This window comes from Suncus etruscus, chromosome X (assembly GCF_024139225.1).
Source record: "Suncus etruscus isolate mSunEtr1 chromosome X, mSunEtr1.pri.cur, whole genome shotgun sequence".
Lineage (NCBI taxonomy): Eukaryota > Metazoa > Chordata > Mammalia > Eulipotyphla > Soricidae > Suncus > Suncus etruscus.
The window spans coordinates 55,193,579-55,215,271 of NC_064868.1; the positions used below are offsets into that span (position 1 = coordinate 55,193,579).

Genomic DNA, 21,693 nt, shown 5'->3' on the forward strand with positions numbered 1-21,693 from the left:
GCTTAAATTACAACAGAACCCCCAGAATTCCAAGACATCATGAGAACTTGTTAAGAACTACTACTCTTTTAAGCTAGATAACCTAGGAAAAATGGACAGATTTTTGGAAACATATACCTCAAAACTGAATGAGGAGGAAGAAGATAGCCTAAGCTGGCCAATCACAAGCAAGAAAATTGAAATGGCAAAAATCTCCAGAATAATAAAAGTCTAGGAACAGATCAGTTGATGGGTACATTTTATCAAACATTCAATGATGAATTACTACCATTGATCCTTAATGCACTCATCCAAAACGATGTATGCACATCACTGTTCATCGCAGTACTCACTACAATAGCTAAGAGCTGGAATCAACCTAGGATGTTCAACAACAAATAAGTGGATCATGAATATGTGGTACAGATATACAATGAAATATACTACATACTGTTGGGAATGATGCAATCATGCAATTAGCCACAACATGAATGAAACCAGAAGATATTATGTTAAATAAAGTAAGCCAGAAGAAGGATAAGTCTAAGATTATATCACTTATCAGTAAAATTAGAATACTTGCATGAAGAAATGCAATGGTTTAAATTAGGGTTGTCCACTCCTAGGGATCTACCCTAGAAATAGCAACAGCAGCAGCAAAACAAACAATACAAAAATGCCCTCTGAACCCTTAATTTTAATTTACACTTTACAATAGTCAGAATCTGGAAACAACCCAGGTGCCCCAAAACAGATGAGAGGCTAAAGAAACTATGGTCCATTTACACAATGGAATACTATGCAACTGTTAGGAAAAATGACGGGCTTTTGTGTGTAGGGCTTGATGCTCTTTTACAGCTGAGGTTAAAAAAAGGTGGGTTATGATACTCAGCAACCCACTGATAAAGCATATATCTACATAGATTCAGGGGAGCAACATAAGGTAGGAAAGTAGCTATCTGTTATTCTGGGCCAATGTATCTCAGCCTTCTAGAACTCCATCAGACAGAAGAAGGAGGCAGTGTCCCTAATTCTTCTAGGGAATAAGGTATTTCTTACAAGGCTATTTCTTACTAGGCCAGTGTTGCAAGGAGATGATAGAAACATTTGCAACTGTGTCAAACATACCTTTACATTTCTTCCCTTGAATATCAAGGGTTATAAATGGGTGCTTGACCTTTGTAAATTTAGAGGAAAAAACCACTAGGAGATTAGCAGAGCCAGTTAGAGAGTTGGTGCTACTGAAGCCTCCAATTCTTGGGTGGTCAAAGTGGCCAGACATTACAAAGCAGAGTTACAGAAGCTGGGCAATGCACTCTCCCTTCTCAAAAGTTCAAACAGTCGGCCAAAAAATGACACTTTTCTCTTTTCTGCTGAGCCTGCCTAGAGACTCCAAGAACTATAACCTCTCCAGGACCCACACCCAGTAAGATGTCCCCACCCAGCGCATGTGGGGCCAATTCCTGCCGTATGATTGGGCACCCAGAGACTTATAAAGCATGGCAACCATGCTCTCTGCCTCTTTTCTGCTGAGCCTGCCTATAGACTCCAAGGACTATAACCTCTCCAGGACCCACACCCAGGAAGATGTCCCCACCCAGTGCACGTGGGACCAATTCCTGCCATGTGATTCGGTACCCAGAGATTTATAAAGCATGGCAGCCATGCTCTCTGCCTCTTTTCTGCTGAGCCTGCCTAGACACTCCAAGGACTATAATCTCTCCAGGACTCCGTTTCGCTCTGCTGCCGCACTTATCTTGTAACCCCTGAATTCCATTTCTGCACATTTTAAGAAGCAATCTACAGCCTTGCCAATGGAGTAATTTTTCAGTACACCCCCATATTTACAGAAATCAAGATGGCTCCTCTAATATTCTAAAAAGTAGGAAACAAATAGGTATCCTCTCAAATAAGAAGTTTAGAGTAGAATTATGGAAAATGTTCAGGGAGCTCCAAAAAAAGCATCAATAGACTTGACTGGAGCAAAATTAAGCATCAAGAAGATTTGTCAACTGAAATTAGAAATTTTCACACTGAACTAACAGATCATAAAAACTGAGCTTATGCAAGTGTTGCCTGGCACAGGGTTTGGGGAGACCCCATGCCAGAGCCTTTCTCCCTAGCCTGGGGAGTGCTGGGAGGTTTGGCAGGCCCCATAGCCTACCCCCTCTTTTTCCCCTGGACTCCAGGCCCTACCTGGGTGCTGGCTCAGGTGGCCAGAAGTAGATTCAGGTGGACTCTTAGTGGTCCTCAGGCTTCCCCCCTCCCTCCATACTCCAGGGAAGGAGGTGCATGGGGAGGAGGGCGGGCAGACATCTGGCCTTCGATTTCCTCTTTGATTCTAGAGACCAGCTCTTGCCAGGTATGGGGTTTGGGGAGGCCCCATACCAGAGCCCTTCTCCCTGGCCTGGGGAGTGCTGGGAGGCTTGGCAGGCCCCCAGCCGTCCTTGTCTTTTTCCCCTAACTTCAGGCCTTCCCTGGGTGCCAGCTCAGATGGCCAGAAGTGGGTTCAGGTGGACTCTTAGTGGTCCTCAGGCTTCCCCCTCCCTCCATACTTCAGGGGGGTGCATGGGGAGGAGGGCGGGCAGACATCTGGCCTCTGGTTTCCTCTTTGATTCTGGAGACCAGCTGTTGCCAGGTTTGGGGTTTGGGGAGACCCCATGCCAGAGCCTTTCTCCCTGGCCTGGGGAGTGCTGGGAGGCTTGGCAGGCCCCATAGCCTACCCCTCTTTTTCCCCTGGACTCCAGGCCCTACCTGGGTGCCAGCTTAGGTGTCCAGAAGTGGGTTCAGGTGGACTCTTAGTGGTCCTCAGGCTTCCCCCCTCCCTCCGTACTCCAGGGGGGAGGTGCATGGGGAGGAGGGTGGGCAGACATTTGGCCTCTGGTTTCCTCTTTGATTCTGGAGACCAGCTCCTGCCAGGTATGGGGTTTTGGAGGCCCCATACCGGAGCCCTTCTCCCTGGCCTGGGGAGTGCTGGGGGGCTTGGCAGGCCCCCAGCCATCCTTGTCTTTTCCCCCTGACTCCAGGCCTTCCCTGGGTGCCAGCTCAGATGGCCAGAAGTGGGTTCAGGTGGACTCTTAGTGGTCCTCAGTCTTTGCCCCTACCTCTCCCTACACTAATGGAAATGCACTTTGGGAGGAAGGTGGGCCGTTTTAGTACTGGTTTATGTTAGGACAGTCACTGAAATTTGTTTCTCCTTGTTTTCCTATTGATAGTATTGTATGCATATATTTTATATATCCATAACATCCATCTTGTATTGTGACCTTGATACTGCCCTAAAAATCTCATTTCTAATATTTTACTGCCTCAGTCCCAACCCTTATTTCCCCCTATCTTCTCAGTAGGTGCAGCTCATGACATGAAGCTCACCACATAGAGTGATGAGTGCAGTTAGAGAAATAACTACACTGAAAACTATCATAACAATGTGAATGAATGAGGGAAAAAGAAAGCCTGTCTCGAGTACAGGTGTGGGTGGAGTGGGGATTAGATAGATCTGGGAAATTGGTGGTGGGAATCCTGCACTGGTGAAGGGGGGTGTTCTTTACATGACTGTAATCATACAACTGCAATTATATTTGTAATCACGGTGTTTAAATAAAGATAATTTATAAAAAATGACACTTTTATTTCTCCAACATGATCAGAATTTATTATCCCCATATGAATGGTGAGTCCATTAATAGTTATACTGCTTCTCCCCATGAGCATGCCCACAGTCCCTGGTGGGATTGGCCACTTTATGCCAGATTTTAATTTTTAGGGGCACTGAGCCAGTGTTAATGGTCATTGTGTCAGGGCAGAGGCTATATAAGGCTTGCTGCAGAACTGGTTGCAGCAAATCTATTTATTACAGCTCTGTTAACCTGGACTGCGGGGAAGGGGGCACAGGCAAGAATATCTCCTGGGGCCAGAGGGATAGCACAGGGGTGGGGCATTTGCCTTGTACATGGCCAACCCAGGGCAGATCCGGGTTCAATACTCAGCATCCCATATGGTCCCCTTATCCAGGAGCGACTTCTGAGCACATAGCTAGGAGTAACCCCTGAGCATCACCGTGTGTGGTAAAAAAAAAAAAGAATATCCCCTGATTCTGTGGGGCTTGGGGCTTACCCCTTAACCATTTTCCTGAGACTGGATGATTAGGTCTCAGTCTCAAGAGGGCAGGTCAAGAAGGAATCCTGAAATTTATTTTTTTTTTTGGTGGGGGCACACCTGGTGACATTCAGGGATTACTCCTGAGTATGCGCTCAGAAATTGCTCCTGGCTTGCGGCACCATATGGAACGCCAGATATCAAACCGAGGTCCGTTCTGGATCAGCTGCATGCAAGACAAATGCCCTACCATTTGCTATCGCTCCATGACATTTCTATAAAAATGCCCCAGTTTCCAGAGTTAAACATCTGTCCTGAACTTGTGAAGACTCTTCTCCATTTTCTATAGACAGGATAACCTGATGAGGGGCAGTCTCTTGCCAAATGGTTTTCTTTTTTCGCATTTTGGACAAAGTCAGGGTGGGCCCCTTAAAGGGGGGTATTGAAGGAAACTCTGCATTCTCTAAAATGATAGCCTGAGCCATCCCTATTCTTCAAAGCCTTTCTCAGTACAGAATAGTCCTACATGATGTTGACACAAGCCTTATGTTTGATGGAACCAACAAATCTACAAGCTCTTAGAAACCCCATGACATCGTCCCTTTCTCTAATAGGGCTCAAAATTATCTAGAAGTCCTCATTGTCTTATTTGGTGATGCTGTGTTTCATTACCGCTAACTTGTCTCTAGATAGCATCCATCAGTTTCCCCAGAAATTCTGCATATGGCTGTGAAACAAGCTGGAAAAATTCTTGTATAACTTCAATTCAGCATCAGCATTAATCTTTCCCTAAGCCCACAGTGCCACCTCCTGGACCTGCTCTAAAATAGCATAGGGTAGGGCAGCTTGTGTTTGAATATTTTCATAATTCGCTTCCCTGATTTATAACTTAATTGAACCCTTGAAATTCTCCTTCCAGAACTACCTATGTAGTGGAGTTAGTCTTAGCCAAATCACTACTCCATATTCACCACTGCATATATTGAGAAGGGCTCAGGCAGGTCTTAGCAATCATATAAAACTCCTGAGGAGTCAGTCCAAAGCCCACCCTCACTCCAGCTAGTAAAGAACTCAAAATTCATTTGAAGCTTTTTAAAAACTGGCTGAGCGAGTTCATTCAACGTTCACACCCTCATAAGATTGAGGTTGATGTTCTTCTTAATGGGGGTGAGGAGGAGCTGTGTAGAGTACTCTGCCAGGGCTGCAATGGGGGAGGGGAGAAGTTGGGGATGTTCCTATAGAACCACTTTCAGACCCTGAGCCCAAAGAGGCAGTCGCTAGCTCATCTTCAGCATTCCCCTTCATCTGATGTCCCAGCAGATAGTGGTTTCTCTGGTTTAATGTTAGTGGCGACATTTTTCTTAACCCTCCCCCTTCCTTCTTTTCTTTGAGACTCAGTAGTTTGCAATATTGTTACTGAAAAGGTATTATGCTTATCACTTTGCCTCTTTTAAGCAACCCATTCTTCTTAAGAGTGATTCTTTCCCAGTAACAACTTACCTTCAGGACAGGTTTCCCTGCCTTGTCACCTAATGGTGACGTGAAATCAGAAGATATTCCATGACAGTGCAGCTTCAATATAGAATCTGTGCAAAAACCAAGATCTCTAATTACAGAACCCTGACTGGGACAACTGTGTTTGATGAGAGCTTTTCCAACACTGCTGCACCTATGCAAAAAAAAAAAACAAAAAACCTGCCACCTTTTGTTTTTTGACCAAAGTGGATTACAAATCTTTCACAGTAATTTTTTTAGTTACATAGTGATATTGAATCAGGGGCACTCCCACCACCAATGTTGTCTTCCCTCCACCCCTGTTCCCAGCATGCATCCCACATTCCCCTCCTTCACCACCCCGGTTGCTAGTATAAGTGGTCCCCTCTGTGTCTAGCATGTCTGATCATTTTTTTATTTCTACTTAATGTTCATATGACTGTCTGGTCTTGGTACCCTACATTATTTCCCCCTCAATTTGTGAGGCAAGATAAGATAGTTCAAATTATATGGTTCTGTTTGAAGAAAAAATAAATAAATAAATAAAATGGAGCAAAAATCAAACAAGCAAAAAATGGGAGGAGTTCTTCTAGAGGCTACAAATATCAGTTTAAGAGAAGAAAGGGGAAATGGGAGAAACCTAACAACAATACTAAAAATATTTTTAAAAATCAAACAAAAAACTTGAAAAGCACCACAGCAATAAAGATACCAATCACACAATAACCACAGTCCTGAAATTAAAAATATATATAAAAGAAAAGCACACACACAAAAAAGAAAACCCATGAGGAAAAAAAAACAAGCAACAAATAACAACAATAGCAAAACCAAAAAAAAGTTAATGTGTGCTTCTCTCTCCTTTTTTTCTTGCATAGGCACAGTAAATATTGGGGAAATTAGAAAGGGAATTCCCTTGGCCTAAGAGATACAGGGTTTCTCCGCCCTTGAAGTATACTGTCATGGGAATAACTACAGGCTCCGTACATGTTCTTTTACTTTCTCCTTGGTCCTTGGTGGTGTCTGGAAACTTTCCGCTCCATGGTGGATGATAAAATCCTGCCTCTGTAGCTAGAAATCTTGGTATTTGCACAGGTCCACAGATGGAGCCTAGTATGGAGTCTTTCTTTATGGTTCTAGGAGTTCTGTTCCATCATTGTTGTTTTAATCAGTCTCTGTAGTTGGTTTTTGCCTCGATCCTAGGATGAAGCATAGAATAGAGTCTTTACTTATATTTCCAGAAGATCTGCTCGATTGCAGTTGTCTCTCATTCAGACCTCTGGAGTTAGAGATCTTGGTTGTTGCACAGATCATAGGCCAAGGCCTAGACCAGGGTCTTTTTTTATTGGTCCCAGGATAAGTTCTGCCCAGTCATGGTTAACACAGTCAGTCTTCTGTAGATATTGAAGTTGGTTTTTGTACCAATCAAAGAATGACATGTCAGTTATGACTTCATCTTATCATTAGGAGGTGAGGTAAGACAATCTGCTCTTCATCCAAGTTGTTGCCATCTCCTCATTATGAGCATGTCATATCAAAACCATCACATGTTGGTGTCAGAGCAGTATTAAGAATGTCCCCCCCCCCCAAAAAAAAAGAATGTCCCAGCGGGAGTTTGGTTCCTGGAGCTGTTGTGGAGAACTGTGTCAGTTCTATGTCTGAGATCTAGGGTTCAGGGTTGGACAGTCACTGTCTAATCACATGGAGTCTAAATTAGGACCACATGACATATGCTCAAGGTGGGAGGTGCCCCTGTATTTTAAAGTATATGAGTTCCTATCCATAGTAGATAAGAGCTTGTTTCAATACGCAAAATTTCCCCCTTTTTAGTATGCCTTTGCAAGAAGAAATGGTGGTATTTTGCTGGTGCATTTAGGGGTGAGAGTGTCAGGCTCCATATTCTCTGTGCCCTGGTTTTGACCTGAGCTATTATCCTTGGCAAGACTTTTTTCTTGTAGGTTTTTGTATCAAGCAGAACCAAAACAGGGCCACACCTTTTTTAATTTTATTTGTATCTTCTAGATCGGGGATTCCTGGCTTTCTCATAGAACGTTGGAATATGAATTACTTTGTTTTACATCATATTTCTGCGTTTTTATAAAAGTAGCTGGATTTAAGTAAAGTAAGTAAAATCAAAGTTATTTTTAAAAAGAATAGAAAGAAAATATAAAAAAGAAAAGCAAGAGAAGAAAGTATTAAAACAGATAAAGTAACATAACAAAGATTTGTGAAAATTATTGTATCTCTAATGAAGGCATTAATACAATGGCAGAAGGTTTAGTAAGCTCTTGTTAGCTGACCATTCTATTAAATTTGTGCATTCATATAGGGATGACAAGATCAAAAGTTAATCTGGCCAGAAATTCAAAGCACTATTCCTGATACTGTAGTTTTCAGTTGCATGCTCTCAGCTGCCAGGCCTCTTAGGAGAAGAAGGATGCTGGGGAAGGGTGTCCACGCTCGCTCCAAAAGCCCTGGTAATATCAGTACCAAAACCAAAGTACCTGAAGTTTGGTCAGTTTGGTCCCCAAGGAGAACTGAGGGAGGGATGAAGCAGGGTCACTGGCAAAACTGTGATTCTGGATGCAGAAGGTGTGGCTTCAAAGGGTGGGGGCTTGACTCACCCTATCCTCCCAAGATTTTCAGATTTCTGCTGTGGCCAGTGTACCCATAATTTTTCTTTGCTTGGTTTACATCTCATCCAAAAAAATAGTGAGTATATGGAGCTGGTCCAGTAAAAACATGGTGACTCACCCTTTTATTTCTGATTTTGTTTATTAAGGTTCCCTCTCTCTCTTTCTTTGTGAGTCCTGTTAATGGCTTATCAATCTTTTTTTTTCCCAAAAAACCAACTCTTGCTTTAATTGTTCTTTTGGATTGTGTTGTGGGTGTCAGTTCATAAATTTCAGCTCTAAGATTTATTGTCTCCTTCTGCCTGCTTAGTTTTGGCATGTCTTGTTGATCATTTTCCAATTTCTTAAGCTGTTCCATTAAGTTATTTATGTAGACCTTTTTTCCTCCCTCATGAATGCTTGTAAATCTATAACTTTTCCTCTTAATGCTGCTTTTGCTGTGTCTTACACATTTTGATAATTTGTACCCTCATTTCATTGTTTCCAGGAATCTCTTCATTTCCTCTCCGAGTCACTGGTTGTTTAATAGTGAGGTGTTTAATTTCTAGGTGTTAAAGTTATTTCTGTTTCCATCTATAATAAAATTATATTTTCAATGCATCGTAGTGAGAATAAATCATCGGTATAATTTCTATCCTCCTGATTTTCTAGAGGTTTGTTTTATGGGACAGAATATCATTTATCTTAGATAATATATCCCTGTGCATTGGACAAGAATATGTATTCAGTTTTTGGGGTATAAAAGTTACATATATACATTTATTTATATATGTACTAAGCCACTCTATTTTATTTTCTCCTTCAAAGCCAGAATGTCCTTGTTGACTTTCAGCCTGGTTGAACTATCAAGAAGTGACAGAGGAATTTTGAAGTCTCCAAATAGTATTATGTTGCTATTTATGTTTTTCTTCCATTAGAAGTTTGTTTGTTTGTTTGTTTGTTTTGGTTTTTGGATCACACCTGACAGTGCTCAGGAGTACTCCTGGCTCTACGCTCAGAAATTGCTCCTTGCAAGCTCGGGGGACCATATGGGACACCGGCATTCGAACCACCGTCCTTCTGCATGCAAGGCACCTTACCTCCATGCAATCTCTCCAGCCCCTAGAAGTTATTTTAAAAACTTTACTGGCCCTTCCCCTCATTGAGTGAATGTTTTGGAGCATGAGTTCTTCTTGATGTACATATCCCTTGATTATTAAGAATGATCTACTCTGCCTCATAACGTTTTTAAGTCTGAAATTTAAGTTATCTGATATCTGTATGGCTACCCAACCTTTATTGAGGGAGTTGTTTGCTTAAAGGATTGTCTTAGAAACTTTGACTTTGATTTTGTTTTTGCTCTTATTATTCAAACATGCTTATTACAGACATCAAAATGTTGGATTCAATTTTCTGATTCATTTCTATATTCTGTGTTTCTTAGTTGTTAGGTTTAATCCATTGACATTGAGGAAGATTATTACCATGGAATTTGGGGCAATTTATCTGTAGAAGAATAATGTATTTGTGAGTTTTGTCTTAACTTAACCTTCTTCAGTTCTTCTTTTATAGTTATTTTTAAGTCTATAAAGTTCCTGATCTGAAGATATATATATCATTCCTTCTAACCTGAATGAGTTTTTTGATTGGCCATATTATTGCTGAGGAATTCATTTAATTCTGTTTTTTTTTCAATATATACCACCACTGCTTTCTGCTTTGCAGAGTTCCTTGTGTTAACTCTGCTATAAATCTTAAGATGCTCCTTTATATAATTTCATTTTTTATTCTGATGCTTTTAGTGTGTTATCTCTATCTAAGGTTTTCATCATTGTGACTAAGATTTGCCTTAAAATAATTTTATTTGGGCCTCTTTAGCTCATACTCTTTGGGCAGGATGTGTGTTTGCACTCTTCAACTCTGGGAATGTCTCACCAATGATATATTTAACTTTGTTCCTTCATAGGAGTTTTATTCCTAGCTCTCTGGGTCCCCAATGATTCTTATGTTGTTTCTATTGAATTTATCCCAAAGTTCTATTTTCATCATTTGTATATTTTGAGGATTTTCCCCATCTTCTGTTTGTTTTTTTAAAACTCTTTTACATCTTTTGTTGTTGTCTGGAAGTGTTTTTAGCATCTCTTTGAGCTCACTGATTCTGTTCTCAGCAGCTGTTATTCTGCTGATGAGGCATTTTAGTGATTATTTTTTTCAAAATGTTCTTCAAAATTTTATTTACCAAGTTTTTCAGTTCTGTTATTTATGTTTGAAGTGTTCTTAATTCTACTCTCATATTCTCTTTAGTCTTATTGTCTGTCTGTTCCACGTTTTCTTAGAGTTCCTTGAATATCCTCAATATTTCCTTTCTGAAGTCTTTATCAGAGAATCTATATAGGTGGTTGATACTAGTTGGGACTTCAGAACTACTATCTTCATCCATTAAGTTTTGGGGGATCTGCATTGTTTTTCCATTGTAAATGTTGAATGTTGTGGTATTTTGTAGATACTGTGATTGACTTATTGACTGGAATAAGTCCACAGCCATGAAGCAAAGCAGAGATGTCATGCTCTTCTCAGGGCACCCTGACCTGAATGTGAAAATGACTCTTCTGAGTCACAAAGAGAACCTTGCTGCCAGTTTTGTCTACATTAGTTTCTTGGAAGCAAGCTATTAACACTTTAACTACTGATGCTTACTTTTACTTTTTAAAGTGGGCCTCTCAAGTAATGCGCTGGAGGCCCAGGCCCACCTACTAATACATGGCCAACCTGGTCGGAGGTTCACTGTGAGAGCCTGAGGATATACAATGCTGCTACAATCCTGTGGTGCAGTGAGAATAGAATGACCAAGTAGCCCCAGTAGTATGCAGCAAGATAGAGGGTTTCCAAAAACATACCCAGCGAAGTTCTCAGGCAACTTCAGGGTTGTAACCAGTGATACTCTCAGAATCCCGTAGTGCCAAGGATCTAATCAGAGTTAGCATGTGCCTTAACCCCTGTAATATCTCTTAAGCCCTTTTAGTAAATTTTAGAAATATTTTTGAAGTGTATAAAATGTAATGCCTCGAATTTTCTTTGAAATATTTTAATAAAAGAAAAATGTGATAGATAAAAGACATTCTATAATTTACCTCAGTATACAGTCTTTGAGTGATGGTGATGATGTGTAAATGTTCATAATAATTATTGTCATCTTTAAAATAAAATAAAATTAAAATAATGTACTTTTATGACTGAAACACAACTACAAACAAGTTTGTAATCATGGTGCTTAAATAAAGATATTATTATAATTAAAAATAAATAAAAATAAAAGAGAATAGAAGAATAAAAATAATAAAAGAGACATCCAATCTGCCATTCCATGAGTCCCACACAAAAAATAAATAAAAAATAAAACATCTGTTGAGAGAATAAAAAGAGACATTGACTTAGAACATTTATAGAATTAGTTGATAAAAATTATTTTTATTCAAGTCTGCAGTAAAAGTTTTGTTTACTAAGGTAGTTTACTAATACTATTAAACATGGATTAGAATATAAACCAAAAAATTCAAAACTGTTTAAATACAAGTAGTTACCTGTTGTGTATGTAAATATTTTGGGGGATTACTATGTTGCTCACCCTAATCTGATTAGGTGACTGTGTCCTACCCTAGGGTGTGACCTGGCATTCTGCCCCCACCCTAGGGTAGGACCTGATTCTGCTTCCACCATTGGTTGGTATCTGATCCCACCATTGGGTGGGACCTGACTCTGGATTATAAGAGCAAGGGTCTGTGGAAGGCGAGGGCTTTGGCTGGCTGGAACTGAATCTGAGTCTTTGGACTTCAGTTTTGTCCATCCGAATAAAGCAAATATTTCCACGAGCCTGATTGTCTGCGAGCTGTTTACCCGCCGTTTCACCTCAGAACCGTGGGCTTGACAGGGTGGCAGACGCGTGCTCCGAGCTGGAAGAAAAGGGCCTCATTCTCCATCCCTCCATCAGTCAACCTCTTCAGGGGCTGACCTGCTACAGTTACCTTTGTTTGGGGGACATGCCTAGTAGTTCAGGGCCTACTTATGGTTCAGTTCTTGGGGGGGAGGCTGCTCTCAGAGGTGCTCGGGGGATAGATCAAACCTGGGAGGTCAGGATCAAACCTGGGAAACCAAGGTTTTTGTGCATGCAAAGTCTATGTTTCAACCTATTGAGCTATCTTTTCCACCCACAATAAGTTTTTATTTTAAAATAAAATAATAATTGGGGCCAGAGATAATACATCAGGAAGGCACTTACTTTACATGCAGCTTACTTGAGTTTGATCCCTAACATAGCATATTGATACTTGGAGCCACCGAGAGTGATCCCTAAATGTAGAACCAGGAGTGTGTCCTGAATATAGCTGGGTGTAGCCCAAAAACAACAAAGAATTTAAATATTAGGGGCTTCTGTATATCATTAATATTTACTTTTTTAAAATGAGCCAGTAGCTATATGGGTGTTTATCTATTTCTTAGTCTGCATGTATAGTACAAGTTTTACACACATTTATATCTCTAACTTATTTTGTACTTGTTAAATTTAAAAGAGGAGGGCTGGAAGGATAGTAGAGTAGCTAAGGTGCTTACCTTGCATTCAGCAGACCCCTATTGGATCCTCAGCACACAGCACTTCCAGGAGTGATCTCTAAGCACAGAATCAAAAGTTAACCCAGAGTACTGTGGATTGTAACAACCAGACCTCCAACACAATATAAATATACTGACAAAAGGAAACTAGCTTTGAAATTTCCCTGTGCAGATAGAAAACAAGGTTAACCATACACATATTAGCTTATTTTATGAAACTAACAAGGGTAATTTCTTTTTTATGTCTCTGAAATAAGAAGAATTTAAACTGTTTCTCAATATTAGAATGTGGTAAATATTGAATTCCTTGTCATTTAAGAAAATTCTAATATGATAACCAGCCACTGTAAGTGAGGCTGGTGAAGTTGGACTCCAGGTAAGTAGAGAGACCCACAAATCACTTCTGGGGAATATTTCCAACAACTCTTGATTTTAGGTGGGGAAGGGATATTATTATGTGTCTCAGCCAATAAGGTTAGGAAGAAAACAGGAAAAGTAGAAAGATAAAACAAAATATAATAAGTTTAGGAGGAAAAACAAGATGTTTTTTCTACCTAGAGAGAAAAACAGATGTTTTCTCTCTCTATTCTAGAGAGAAAAAAATGTTTCCTTGTCTAGGGAGAAAAAGAGGACGTGTGTTCTGTTAGGCTCTGTATGTTTAGCTACAAATCACAATGAATAATGAATAATCACTGCAATCTATCTCTATAAACTACTGTCTATATCCCTGAGCCACATTCCATGTATTGGCTTTTGTACTTCCAGTTGGCAAACTGTCTTTTTTGGTATGTGCACAATAAACTTTTACAAGTTACTATTTTGGTGGTTCATTGGTTTTACTTCCACACTTTCTAAACTTTTGGATCACTGTATAATGTTAAAAATTTTAAACCACATTTGAGCGGTAAATAAATAAATTGAGTTGTAAATAAAGCATGATAATTTTCTCTATCAATTCATTGCAGCCAGGACTGATAAATAAAAAACAAAGCTGCCCCACAAAGTGACTTTTGCTTACCTTGTGGCAGTGTATTGTCATTTCAGTGAAAGAAATGGGAGAAAATAAGGAACTCTAAAAACACTGTAAACTGCTTACTATGATCTGCTCAGCAAGTGAGCAGAGGCTCAGAGCAGGAGGTAGCTGGGGCTCTCCCATTCCTAGAATATTGGAGTTAATTTATAATGGGCCTGTAGCAGTAAGTGAATAATTCAGTTTCCCTTATCTTCTCTGTAGCTCTGCCTGTAAGTTCCTAAATGTTCACTCATTGAAACAAGCTTTTATTTGATCCCCTCTACCCGTATAATGTCAAAAGTTGAAGGTTAACTGAGGATAAGTCAAGAGAGAGGAATATAAGCATGTCTTCTAGAGAAAATCTGAGATCCTTAGCCTGGTATTAGGGCCTATGCCAAAGATGTAACCCCTAACCAGATGACAACAATTGTTTCCACCATGCTCTAAATATATGATGCCTTCTGGGATGCACCTCCTCCCCTCACACAAATATGCAAACAAGCTTTTATATGGAATCTTTCATTCATCTAGTTGTCTTTTTATTTTAATTAAAATGTATTCCCATCATACTAAGTCAATTTCTTGATCTTGTTTTGAACACAAATATTTCTTCATGGATCTTCATAGCCCTATATTTTAAGCACCATTACTGTACTATTTAACAGGAAAGAAACTTAATGTGCAAGGAGGGTAACAGAAATGAAACCCTTCCTGCAGTCTCTGATTATCACATATCCTTTCAAACTGTTTATAGTTCACTTCTATTTCTTCCACACCAATACTGATTATCAATCGTTCCACATACCCTCATCCCTAACATCTTCCAACTCTCACATCCCTAGTCCACTGTTGCTTCTCATTTCAATAAAATAGTTTTTTTTAACCTTCAGAAAGCTTTTTAAACTCAGGATCCAGAGATAGTACAGAGGTTAAAGTGTTTGCTTTGCCTGAATTCAAACATTTTTCAATCCCCAGAATCGCATAAGGTCCTTCAAACACTGCCAGGGGCACTCCTAGTACAGCACCAGGATGGACCTTGAACACCAAGGGGTGTAACCCTCCAGTTTTGGAGGTTGTTTTTGTTTTGGGACCACACCCAGTGGTTCTAATGGCTTAGTACTGGCACTGTGCTCAGAGATCACTCCTGGTGGCTCAAGTGACTATTCATTGAGGTGCCCATGAATCTGAACCTGAGTCAATTACATGCCAGGGAAGTTCCCTACCCACTGCACTATTGCTCCAGCCCCAAAACACTTTTTAATTAAACCATTACACATATTTTTAAAGTAACAAAGGCATAAATGCACAGCTCTCAGTGAATTGTTTTAAGTAACCACCATATAATCAATTAGTCAAAGAAACAGCTCTCTCTCTCTCTCTCTCTCTCTCTCTCTCTCTCTCTATATATATATATATATATATATATATATATATATATACCACAGGCATACTTTTCTCTTTATTATCCAGAATCCCACCCACCAGGGTTGGGGAAGGTCCTTGTAATCCAGGTGGATTTTTACATACCCAAAGAAGAGGTTAGGGAAACAGGAAGTTGGGGGAAGGATTACATTCTGTTATAGCAAAGTACTTTTATGGACACCATTTTACATGTTTTCCAGAAAATAAAATAAGGAATTCTGTGTAGGGTGTATACATATATGTATATATGTATGATCATCTTTAATAAATATTGCTATATAGCTTCCATCATGATTATAGAAATGTGTGCTTTCATCAGCATTGTATGAGAATGCCAGTTATGCCATAGTCTCCCTAGTAGTTTGTCCTTTTTAGTCATTTTAGTGACTCATTTTATTTCATGTTTTCTTGACTATTAATGCAACTGTATGTTTATATATTCCTTTATAATCCTATGCCTTTTCTTTTTCTTTCTTGGACCTCCATGAATAAAAGTGCTTATTTGAGCACTCTTGTTTCATATTTAATCTGAGATACAACACATTCCACATTTCCCCATTAGCCATGATATTTTGTGGAAATAAAACATAGCCATGTAGGACATTTTTGTGAATAGCACACATTAAATTTCAATATTTCTCTTATGGTGAGGGCACACCGAGTGGTCCTCAGGGCTTACACCTGACTCAGTGTTTAGGTAGTGCTTAGAGGATGATATGTGGTGCTGGGGATTGAACCAGTAGTGTTGGCCATGTGCAAGGCAAATGCCTTACTTCCTGTTCTCTCTCTCCATCCCTTCCTAATATTTTTAGAAAGCATAAGCTTGTAAAGGTTCTTTTTTTTCAGTAATGATATTCTTACATCTTTTGAAATAATGAAATAGTCTTTCTTCATATTATTGGAAGAATTTGTGCAATATCAAAACAATGATATTTTTTTAAAATATTTTTGTAAGATTTTTGAAGTTTCTCTGAGGGGGTCTTTTTAATGATAAATTCAGTTTATGTAATAGTCGTATGATAAATTATAATTGCTTTTCTCTTGAGGCAGCGTTGATAATAAAGAGGTTAGAACTGTTGTCTTCCATGCAGCTGACCCAGTTTTGATCTCTGGCATCTTATAGAGTCCCCCTGAGCACTGCCAGGCTTAATTTCTGAGTGCAGAGCCAAGAGTAACCCCTGAGCACTGCCAGATGTGGCCCCAAAACAAAATAAAAAAAAAAGAAACAAATTATTTCCTCTTGTTTGTTTTAATGAATTGTATTTTTCCAGGCACTTTCCCATTTTATCAAAATTTTAGTATAAAAGTTCCTTCTAATACCATCTGATTCCCTTTGTAATGCCTCTGTGATCCATATTGTAATGTCCCTTATATTGCTAATGCTAGTTATGTGTTTTCTATAAATATTTTCCGGATCTCTATGATGAATTTATTATTTTTCTAGTTTTTCAAAGAAACAACTTTTAGCTTTGTTTATATCTGTTGTAGTTCTACTTTCTTTTTCATTGATTTCTGAACTTGTCTATTATTTTCTCCTACTTTCTTAAGTTAATCTTGCCTTTTTTCTCAATTCTTGGGAGTAAATTTTCAGCCTCTTTTTTAATAACATAAATTTAAGGCTATAAATTTCTAAGAATAGGCTTATCAGACTGCCACAGAATTTCAGATACAATATTTTTTGCTGTCATTCAATAAGATATTTTCTAACTTCCATTTTTTTTTTGGTTTTTGGGCCACACCCGGCTGCGCTCAGGGGTTACTCCTGGCTGTCTGCTCAGAAATAGCTCCTGGCAGGCATGGGGGACCATATGGGACACCGGGATTCGAACCAACCACCTTTGGTCCTGGATCGGCTGCTTTGCAAGGCAAACGCCGCTGTTCTATCTTTCCGGGTCCTCTAACTTCCATTTTAAATTTATCTTTGACTTGTGTGTTTTCCCCTTCCAAATTATAATGCAAAAACTTCAGTGGGAATTAAAAAATCACGAGAGAGAGAGATGAGCCTCATCTCAAACCCTATATCTTAGGATAGGCCTGGGGATCCACATTTTACAAATTTTCTGGGTGATTGGGCTGCAGAGAGCAGGGAACAAGTTTTAATAACCTAGATATCCAGTGCATTCCTAATATCTACTCCTTTGAGAAATGGATGCATCTATGAGTAGATAGAAGAAATAAATTAAAAGAAAAAACTATTTGTATCAAAGGAATTTGAATTCTTCAATTCTTGTAAATTCGGAGAACTTCTATGGAACTAATCCACTCAGGACAAATATTTTTGCCTTGCTATCAAATTTCTCCCTTCTGGGCATTTTCCTCATGTGTCCCATTCTGCTGCTTGAAACATGGCCTTTTTTATTGTTCTGGGGACAGACTTGTTGTATTTGGGATTTATTCCTGGTTATGTATTCGGGGATCACATCTGGTGGGCTTCAAAGAACATATGGGTTACTGGGGATCAAACCCAGGTCAGCTGTTTGTAAGGCAAAAAGAAACCTTACCTGTTCCAGCCCATGAAACATAGTATTTTTTATTTACTATTTTGGATTGGGGGGGTACACAGCTGTGCTAGAGACTTACTCCTTCCTGGTTCTGTGCTCAGGGATCACTCTTAATGCCAGGCATTCAATTCAGGTTGGTTGCATGTTAAGCAAGATCCCTACCTGCTATGCTATGTTTCTGAGAGTCTTAAATATGGGCCCGTGCCTGTGTTCTGAGAAACACAGTTCAGAATTCAGTGGTGCACCCCTAGTGCCCAGACCCATCCCCCCTTCCAGTCCTTTCTGAGAAAATGTCCACAGAACTTTATTACAAATAAAGTATCCTAACCACTCAGGAATCGAAACATCCCTCCCATCACAAAGCTTTTGATAAACTTCCACAGGACCTTTCTGCGCCCCCACCCACCAAGACCCCCTCCAACACCTGCCTCCTCTACACTTATAAGGAGTTGGTCTCTGAGCATTTTCTTTTATTCTCACCTCGCTCCAGACATTGAACCCAGAGCATCATGGGTGCAGAGCTTGCACTTTACCACTGAACTATATCACCAGCCCCTTCTGAGCAGCCTCTAGTCGATCTCTCCCCCACTTCTCTGCCTGCTTCTCTCAAAGATCTCAGAATAACTTCTCTGATGACTGCTGTTGGGTACCAAAGCCACACCAGCAGCCTCAGCCAGTCTAGTCAGCCAGTTGGCAACTCCTCCTGAGCTTCGCCATCTCCCCTCCCTGCCCCGCCCCAGGATGGACCGGCTGTCTGCTCGGAGTCTCCCAGCCAGCTCAGCTTCTCCACTTCCCTCCCTCTCCCTCTCAGCCTCCCTCTTCTCCACCCGCCCCTGAGGCAGGGACTTTGCAAATCCAGAAGAGGGGGGACAGAGGAGCGGCAGAGTCTCCAGCATAGACCCTGAGCTCTACTCTGATGCTCCATTCAGACTGAGTCTCCCCGACATCTTGGAACCAAAGTTGATGTGAGCTGAAGTAGTACCCGTGCCCAGAGGGTCTCCCTGGCATGTCGTAAAGCTTTCGTTTTGCATCAAGAACCCCCTTCAGATGCTGTGAGCCACCCTCCACAACCCGGATCTAAAACCTGGGACACAGCTATCAGGCCAGCTTCTTTCTCCACCCCACCCCCTCTTTCTGGCGACCGTCCCTTCCCCAACACCACCTCTGCTACTGCCTCTGTCTGTGGACTGGCATCCCTTCTCCAGCCCCTCCAGGCCAGGGGAGTTGGGCGAGCATGGAGGAGAACCGCCCCCCAAGCTGGGGGTCTCTCAGGCCATGGTCCAAGTGCAGCCAGGGAGGAGCTCTGAACCCTGAGCATCTGCTATAGACTTAGCAGAGGCCCTGCGGGGACCCCGTCTTCTGAGGACAAAAGGCTGCAGCCAGCTAGCCAGCTAGCGGACGGGTGGGGTGTGGGGTAGAGTGGGGGTAGCAGGAGGGAGGACTGCATCCAGGCTGGCAGACGGTTGCTGGAGCCAGCGTTGCCCTCCCTCCCAGCTTGGCGGTGGCTTGAAGATGGGGAAAGGAATGTGTAGTAAGGAAAGCACCTGCCCGGGACCCCCACCTGCCAGCTAGCTGGACACTCTAAGGTGGTGTGCTGCCCACCTGGTGTTCTCTCCACCATCCCCAGCCCTGTCCTGTTGCACCCCACTGGTGCCTGCTTCCCTGATGTCTTCGATTTAGACCAGCCCTGCTGTATCCAAGGCAACCGAAGCAGGAGTATCACTAGCTATGGATCACTGAGGGTCCCACAGTGTGGCCCAGTCTGTGACTGTCCGAGGGTGATCCCCTCCCTGGATTTAAGGACAGCCCTTCTGAGAGAGCTCAGGTAAGCAGGGAATGGGGGTTGGGACTTCTGTCTGTCTTCTGTCGCTCCATACCTACTTCATTCTCCATCCCTGCCTAGCTTGTCTGTCTATCCCCACTCCCTCTGTGTGTTTGTGCAAGCTCATATTCTTGTGTGTGTGTGTGTGTGTGTGTGTGTGTGCTGTGCGTGCATGAGTGCAGTTTCTATTTTAGTCTGTCTCCTGCTTTGTTAATTTCTTTACCTTTTATCATAAAGACACCCTAAAGAGTCCTTTTGCTGTCCCTTTCTTCCCCAATTCCAATCATCCCATGAGAAGGGGAACCATCACCTGTTTGTTTCCCTGAAATAAAAAAGGTCTGTTTTTTAGCATTGTGTTTGTATTTGGGTTTAAGGCTGTGTTAATCTTAAGTGTCCCATGAGAAGGGAAACCACCACCTGTTTATTTCCCTGCACAAAAAAGTCTGGTTTATTTTTTTATCATTGTGCTTGTGTTGGGGGCTTAAAGCTGTGTTTATCTTTCATTGTGTGAGGGCCTTGGCATGTCTGGGAGCCTGGATGGCAGTGTTCCTTCACAAAACCTGCATCTTGGGCAGTCTCAGCTACTAAGGCTACCTCCTCTCATGCCTTCACTCTCTTCTAGGTTCCTTTGCCTGTGTGTGTCTTTGTCTGTCTCTTTGTCTGTCTGGGTGTGTCTGCCTGGGTGTGAGCAGGCAGGTGAGTAGACATGACAGAGAAGCTGATCTCAGCACAAACCACCTGCACCCCTTTTTCTTTCTTCCCTTCCTTCTCTGTCTCTCTACAGGTAGTACAGACTTTTGCTCATTCACTGCTGGAAATTTTCCAGCTAGGGAGAGAATTAAAATGGAATGTAAGGTGGGAGTAAGGAGCACTCCTAGGTCCTTGGCTGCCTGATTGCTCTATGTGGGCAAGAGTCATGCCACACAACAACCTGGAGGGGCCAGATACAACACAGTTGTACCCACAGTGTGGATCCCAGTCTCCATCACAGACAGTCTATATCTGCTTCAGATGTCCATGTTGTATGTGCCAGCTTATATGGTCAGTGGTCCCTGTGTCTCCAAGGACAGAAAGGCTTGGGTACGATTCTCCAGACAAACTTCCCCCAGCTCCTAGCTCTGCAACTTGAGTGAAAGTATGACACTTACTGAACCTTGGTTTTCCCCTTTGTCAGAAACTGGTAATCCTTGCATCACTGATGTCTGTAGTGACTTAATGAGTTGATGCATACCGTAAATAATGAGCATAAAATGGTCCTGAAGCAGTGTCAGTAGAGTTTATGGCTAATATTGTCACTTACTAATCATGATTAATTTTGTTACTGACTATTTTGTAAGAGGTACTAGTTGCTTTTCTCCAGGGTGAGATCTGAGTAGGATCACAGCAGGCAAGTGGGGAAATAAAGTGGGAGGAGGGATGCATGAACATGAGCTCATGTGTTGATTCTCCTGCAAGCTAGAAGTAACCTGGCTGGCATCCTTGGCGTTGGTGATATATGGATCTCCATGTTGAGGGTATATTTGGTAAGCATTTGGCCTTTGGTCAGTGATTGGCATGACTTTAAGACAAGGCTAAATCACAGGGATTTGGTGGATCTGGTGTGTGGTCCATGTTACCTGGGGATGGGGATGGCTACCAGGGGATTCCTATCCTACAATCTGTAGTGAGGGGAACAGTGGAGTCTGCTGGTTGATTTCCAGGTATGAAGACATAGTGGACACTGAGTGAAAGGTTGATGGGTAGAGAGCAATCAAGGATAAAGGAGGGGATGAGATGAAAAGATAGGGATCTAGAATACTCTTTTTTTGGGAAAATGAAATAGTTGGTCTTCAGACTACACAGGAGACTTTGCTGAAGACCATTTGACATGGAAAGAAGAGGATCCAATCTATGGGCCAAATATGAAAATATGTGGATGTAATTGTAATTTTTTTCTGTGTATCTGTCTGTTCATGAGCACTATGACTGTGTATGAGTCCATGTGTGTGAGTAGGCTACACAATGGTGAGTGGTAGGTGTCTGAGGAGCATTGTAGGAGTACAGGGGAGTTGGTATGGATTTTCCTATCAGACTTTGGTTGACCAAATGGTGGGTGTGCTTGATTCTGAACTTGGGTGAGTATTTTTACTCTAAACCAGTTTGTGT

The 21,693-nt window shown here is 41.3% G+C and overlaps 1 protein-coding gene across 1 annotated transcript in view; it reads left to right on the forward strand.

The window, feature by feature from the left end:
- Nucleotides 1-19,138: 19,138 nt before the first annotated feature.
- GPR173 (G protein-coupled receptor 173) overlaps nucleotides 19,139-21,693 on the forward strand; it is a 36,092-nt gene continuing 33,537 nt past the window's right edge. The window contains exon 1 of the mRNA XM_049767302.1: nucleotides 19,139-19,551. The gene's annotated coding sequence lies outside the window, so the exon portion shown is untranslated. The remainder of the gene's footprint in view (nucleotides 19,552-21,693) is intronic.